The sequence below is a fragment of the Dermacentor andersoni genome, chromosome 1, assembly GCF_023375885.2.
Source record: "Dermacentor andersoni chromosome 1, qqDerAnde1_hic_scaffold, whole genome shotgun sequence".
Lineage (NCBI taxonomy): Eukaryota > Metazoa > Arthropoda > Arachnida > Ixodida > Ixodidae > Dermacentor > Dermacentor andersoni.
Window position 1 is genome coordinate 354,127,653 of NC_092814.1, and position 7,277 is coordinate 354,134,929.

Consider the following 7,277-nt stretch of genomic DNA (forward strand, 5'->3'; position numbering starts at 1 on the left):
TGGACGAAACATGTTACTGCGCTTAGGGCTAAACTGACCAACTTCAAACACGTTCTTCGAGTAATATCTGGACTGAGATGGGGCCCCTCTGAGCGAAGTTTGCTCCAAGTGTACCAGGCACTTTTTGTGGGCTACATACGCTACAGCATGCCTGTGCTATCTAACATGGGATCATCTTGTATACGCACACTGGAGAGCCTTCAGGCACAAGCACTGCGGATATGCCTTGGCTTGCCACGCTGCACGTCACCTAAGGGCAATATAGCGGAAGCACGGGCTTGTCCAATCGACATATACAGGTCTTGTGAACCTGTGCGAACCTATCTTCGCCTGCTGACGACACTCACACCATCCTTTGTCAACACTTCCAAGAACCAACCTTGACTATGGTTTTTCTAAGGCAATTGCATGTCACGCAAGCGTTATACCTGCCAGGTTCCAGGCCACAAACATCCCCGAGACAACTCCATGGACATTGCCAAGACCACTAGTAAGGCTTCAGGTACCCGGAATTATGAAGAGATCCCACGTTTCCTCCATTGGCTTGAAACAGCTCACCCTGTACCATATATTTACATTATATAGTGGGACTGTAAAGTATATACCGATGGTTCGGTCGCGCCATCTGCCACAACAGCGGCATTTGTCATCCCACAACTTGGAATTACTCGGCCATTTAAATTAGACCACAAATCGACATCTACGGCTGTGGAACTTGCGGGAATACGAGACGCTGTCCATTTTATGAGAATACAGACACCTCATAAATGGACGGTATTCTGCGATTCCAAATCAGCGCTACAGGCGCTAAAATGCTTTTTAAAGAAAGGACCATACTACCTGCTACCATACTACCATACTACCGCCGAACTTCATCACAGTGCTGAGTTAAGTGGCCACGTGATCACTTTTCAGTGGGTGCCAAGTCATTGTGGTGTGACTGGCAATGAACTCGCTGACAGTGAGGCAAGATCGGCCTTCTCCTCTGATGAAGTACGGATTGCCTACTCATGACCTGACACCAACTCCATGATCAAGGCACTCATGCAGGACCTTATAAACGCATACAGAGCCCACGATAACAACATTCACAGACGCCTACATATGATAGACCCAGACGGTAAATTCTGTTTGCCCCCCGAAGGTTACGCGGAGCAAAACGTCATTACTACACAGGATTCGGCTCGGCGTTGCTGTCACCCGTCGGTACGCGCACCTCATCGGCCAATCGAACAGCTCTGATTGTGAACACTGCCAGGTGCCTGAAATACTGGAACACATACTGTGCGATTGCCCAGCATATATGCTGGAGCGAAGGACATTAGAGAGTTTCCTAGCGAGCGTTGGCAGGCAACCTCTGTCGGAGGAAGCTATCCTCGGCCCCTGGCCTGACACTGAAACTTCAGTGCGTGCAACTAAAGTGTTGTTGAAGTTTCTGCAGGACACCAAGCTTGACGAGCGGCTCTAGCAAGGCAACTGTCTCATATACACAAGCACTGACCACTTCTCTAATCATCATCATCCATCCCAGAACTTTCACACCCCTTCCCTCTTCCCCAGTGCAGAGTAACAGACTAGAGCGCACTAGCTCAGGTCGACCTCTCTGTCTTTCCTGTCAACAAATTCTATTCTATTCTCCTTTCGGACTCGACCAAGGTCGGTACTTGTAAGAAAAGATAAAATATTAAACACCTAGAGAGGAGGGCCCATACGCCATAGGGGATGCTCTACGTATATAGGTCTTTCTTTAGGAATTATATTTTCTGCAATAGAGGAGGAAATGGTCCTGGATGATACCCTGGGTCGACGTTATTCGGGTCCTGGGCATGTTTGTCGAATTCAACGGCGGGAACGGAATGGCTCTGCGCAAGATCATCACAAAGACGGCCAACGGTTTCGGCCTCGTTCGCAGAATCGCAAACCGGCACCGAGGCATGAAGGAAAACAATCTCCTCAGGCTGATCAATGCATTCGTACTATGCCATTTCACGTACACGATTCCTATTCACAATTGGGTGAGAGCGGAGCGAGACAAGCTCAACGCTCTCATCCGCAAAGTAGTCAAGAGGGCTCTCGGGCTACCCATCAGGACTCACACCGAGGATCTCCTCAAGCTGGGGGTATATAACATCGCCGAAGACATTGCCGAAGCCCAAGAACGAGCGTAACTCACTCGCCTGACCACCACAGCGGCAGGAAACGCATCCTTGAAGAGCTGCGTTACCATCCTGCGGGATTCCCGATGGTCAGTACCCCGATCCCTAGGTGCATTCAAGACAAGTTCGAAGTGGCCCCTGTGCCCCGAAACGTCCATCCCGTTTACAACGAGGGCCCACACAAGGCCAGAGCAGCAGCGATCCTCAAACAGATCAAGCAACAAGACATTAGTGCAAGCTTCGTCGAGGCCACGGAGTACAGCGACGGGAGAGAGAGAGAGAGAGAGAGAGAAACTTTATTTGGTTCCTTCAAGGATTTAGCGTCTTGAGGTCTCGGTCGTCTTCTTGGGCGCCGGCGACTTGGAGCCTCTTCCGGCAAGGGTGGGCCCCTATTCCAGGGCTCCACTGAGCCTAGCTACCTCACTAGCGTGCTGCACTAAGGCCCTTTGGGCCGTGAGCTCGCAGCTGGTAAGCCGACTCTCCCATTGCTCCGCACTCGGGTTATTGTGTTGGTGGAATGATTGATTGTGTTTACATTCCCATGTGACATGATATAGTGTGGGTGTGGCCCCGCACCATGGGCAGGTGTCTCTGTATTGTGTTGGGTACATTTTGTTTAGGATGTATAAATTTGGGAAGGAGTTTGTCTGCAATCTGCGCCAACTCGTTGCTTCCTCCTGCGTTAGAGCTTTGTGCGGTGGGGATATTTGGCTCTCGTCCCTCTGTATAAGTTTAAGATTTCTGTGTATCCTCCTTCACAAGCGTGTGGGTGATACTCCGGGGCGTGCGACTGCTCTGCTCGGAACGTGGTCTCTCGAGCTAGGCTGTCTGCCCTTTCGTTACCCTCTATGCCTGCGTGGGCCGGAATCCAGATTAACTTGTGCGTAACGTTCCTCTCGGCGAAGTTGGCTCCGCCAAGAATTCTGAGGGCGGCTTTGCTAATCCTGCCCCTCGTGTAATTTCTGCACGCTTCCTTCGAGTCTGTTAAGATGTTTAGAGGCCTGCCTGTCCTATATCCTTCTACTGCCGCCAGCGCCACGGCAATTTCTTAGGCCTCCGCTGTGTCGGCTGCCTTTGCCGTCGCACATGTGATCAGATTCCCGCCGCCGTCCACCACCACCGCCGTGGCCGTGCGCTTCCCTTCTCGCGGGTACGTGGCAGCATCCGTGTATACCGTGTTCTCTAGTAGCGCTAGTGTCTTTTCCACGTATTCGGCTCGCGCCTGCCTTCTGCTCTCGTGGAGGTTGGGGTCCATGTTCTTAGGTACTGGCCTAACGCTTATTGTTTTTCTTATGCAGTCGGACACGTCTGCGTATCTATCTACGTGTCCGCTCGTGTCCCGTCCCAGCCTAGTCAGGAGCGCACTCCCTGCAGGGGTACTTTTGAGTCTGGCTTTTTGCGTTTCGAGCAGGGCTTCCGCCAGTTCGCTGAAAGTGTTGCTGATGCCCAGTTGGAGCAGTTTTTCGTTTGACGTGTTTTTTGGCAGATGGGAGCCGCCTTGTATGCTTTCCTGAGTATCGTGTCCGCCTGTTCCCTCTCTCCTTTGGTCATCGCGTGGTACGGTAGCGAGTAGATGACTCGGCTGACGACCAGGCTGCCGACGAGTTTGAGTGCGCCTTCCTCTTTCATGCCGTATCTTTTTTGGGAGACCCTGTTGATCATCCGGCCCACCTGCTCCGTCACTTTGCTCAGCAGGCTGATGGTGTGGCTGCATTTTCTGCTGCCCTGTAGCCACATGCCCAGGATTCTGATCATATTCTTTTCCAGGAAGACCTTTGCCGTCGTTGTGGCCCACTCCAGTGGCAAGATTTCCACTAGCGCCTCGATTCGCACTTTAGACCCCGGAGTCGCCGAGCAAGCCGCCCTCGCCCTGCCGTGGGTCCGAGATCTATAGAGATTCCAAAACGGCAGTTATGGTTTTTCAGAAGGGTTGCATTGCCAAGCAAGCTGCTCGTCTTCTTAGCGGCTCGAGTCCACATGCTCTCACGCCTCATTCGATTCACTTGTTTCCCGCTCACGTAGGGTTGGTCTAGGGTGCTCCCCCGAACCTCAATGAGTCTGCTTTCTTTTTAATTATGGGGTTTAACGTGCCAAAACCACTTTCTGATTATGAGGCACGCCGTAGTGGAGGACTCCGGAAATTTCGACCACGTGGGGATCTTTAACGTGCACCTAAATCTAAGTACACGGGTGTTTTCGCATTTCGCCCCCATCGAAATGCGGCCACCGTGGCCGGGATTCGATCCCGCGACCTCGTGCTCAGCAGCCCAACACCATAGCCACTGAGCAACCACGGCGGGTTCAATGAGTCTGACCTCACTGACCGCGCCACAGGGACGGCCGCCACAGGGACGCTCCCGCTACTGACAATGAGGTTATTAAATTCTTCTACATATCTAGAAGAGTCTTTCCACCCCCTCACCCCAAGTTGAATAGGGCGCAAGCCGTTTCGCTTAGACTTCTACAGACCAGCACATATCCGTGTCTGTCCGTTCTAGACGAGGCTTACCCCGACGTAAATCGCGACGACGTATGCTCATCCTGCGGGCAGACCTCCACTCTAGCACACATGCTCTGGGAGTGCGGGTCGACATACCCCGAGTCCATCAAGGAGGAGTGGGACTCGTTTCTCCGTAGCCCTAGTCTGGACAAGCAAATCCTGGCTGTCCGGCGTGCCCGCGACCGGGCCAGTGGGCTAGACCTGCCGGTCCCGACGTGGGACTAGCCGGGTGAGCGACGAGTTCGCGTTCTCGCCGGACCTGCAATAAGGTTTCTTCACTCACTCACTCACTCACTCATGGTCCCGTGACTCTACATCTTCTACAAATGTTGGATAGGGCGAACCCACACCTACTCATGTACAGATTTAATTACGGTATTCGACATCGCAATAGGGTAATCGAAATTTTGTATTGCCAACAGGGTCACGACCGGACATTATTGATTATTATTTATTACTGACATAACCATATGAAACCAAGAAACACAGTGGAAGTTATTTGTAAATTTAGATATGCGAAAGAGAGAGAGAGAGAGAGAATGATAAATGAAGGGTAGGGAGGTTAACCAGGACTGAGCCCGGTTGGCTACCCTACACTGGGGAAAGGGAAAGGGGGACGGAAAGATTAAAAAAGAGAGAGAAAGTCCACTGGAGATATCAGTCGGTCACTCAGTTCGGATCACAGACGCTGACTCAATCCGGTCGCTTTCAAATATCGCAGCAGCGCTTTTGTGGCCTTTTGTAGCTGTGATATGCGAGGCCATGATCCCAAGATCTTGTTCAAGGTGAACGGCTTTCCATCTAGTTGATTGAGAGCTGTGCAGAGGTCTTGCCTTTCATTTTCATAAGATGGGCAGTAGCACAGTAGGTGTTCTATGGTTTCCTCGACACCGCAGGCATTGCACTCGGCGCTATCAGCCATTCCAATCAGAAATGCATAAGCATTTGTTAATGCGACGCCCAAACGTAAGCGGCACAGCACTGTTTCCTCATTTCGCGGAAGACCTGGTAACAGCCGCAGTTGCATAGAGGGATCGAGGGAATGCAAGCGATGGTGAGTGAATTCAGGTGTGTGCCACTTCTCCAATGTCAAAGAGTGCGCTAGCTTGCCTAAGTGTTGGGCTGCGTCGGTCCACAATAAAGGTATAGAAACAAGGGTTGCTCCTTCGTGTGCTTTTCTAGCAGCTTCGTCAGCGAGGTCGTTGCCGGAGATACCGCAATGACCAGGCAGCCACTGAAACACGACGTCGTGTCCTTTCGCGATCATGTGATGGTGCATTTCTCGTATCTCCGACACGAGTTGTTCACATGACCCGCGACGAAGAGATGCCAGAAGACATTTTAAGGCCGCCTTCGAATCGCAGAATATAGCCCACCTATTAGCCGGTTGGTTATTAGAAATGGTATTTGTTGGTTAGAATTGCGAAGGTTGTGGGCTAGGCTCCCGCCTGCAGCAAGGTATTTGTTCGTCTACTTTCATCTTCCTTTAATTTATCAGTTCTATACTTCAATTAAATCTACAAATAACTTGCCTTATGCTTACCTTGGATTCATTACCTGCTGGCTTCCTACAGTTGTGATTAACAAAAATCGGGGCCCTCGGTTCCCCTTCTTCTTTTCGTGAAATATTCGAGCTAATTCAAAATTAGCCGTTCGATTAATTTTTTCGTGTTTTTGCACATGTAAAGGCGTTTATTTGTCACCGGCGCTTGGGACCGACCGTTAGAGCAGGGCACGGACTGTCAGGACGAGCGGCTTCTCCCAAAAACAGCACTGGAGAGCTTGACCTACTAGAAAACGCTGGAGAGTATGGCCCAATATAGTGTTCCTCTTCTTCGCCACACAGAACCCAATCAGCAACAGCATTGATTCGAAGGGCTCATCTTCATTTCTGGCTACCTGAAGGAAGCTAGCGCACTTGAAGTTGTTTGAATACGTCAGCGTTAGAACGCTCATGCCGACAAAAACCCGGCGGCATCCGTCGGTTACCTCGAGGCGTGGCAAAGGAGCGGGGAAGTGTGTGACGTCACGATGAAGAGGAGGAACGAAGGAGGGAGATGTCACTGAAGAGGGTATGTCAAGGAGGGAAAAAGGTGGTATGATGTCACATCTTATGGGAGCCGATCGGAATACAGGTGGCACATCGGCGCTCACACATGGGTCATTCAACGCGAAACGTCCCAGACCCAAAAAGGGACCATCGCCGATTCTCCTAGAAAAAATTAGCCTAGGTGGCTATTGTGTGAATGAGCTTTCACGAAAGTATTTTTTTTTTTTTAATTTAGTGACGTAAGCATTCTTTAAGCAAATGTGAAGAAATTTCCAGTTTGCAGACTATATATCGTAAGCTGTGAGTGCGCCTGGTCAAGCTTCGTTTTCGTTCTGTTATGAAGTAGCATAGAATAAATGACAGTGTTTTCTGCCTCCGTGAAATAATAGTAAACCAATTATAAACATTCAGTTGATTGTCCAGCGTGTGTCGTCGCCCCTCTCTGTCCGTGTCAGTACGTTCTGCTGGAAACCAATTGTGCTATTGCAACCAACGAGCTCAGGCAAACACTATTCTGATGATTAACAAATCGAGCACTTCGTTTCCCCTTCTTCTCGTTCATTTCGTAGCG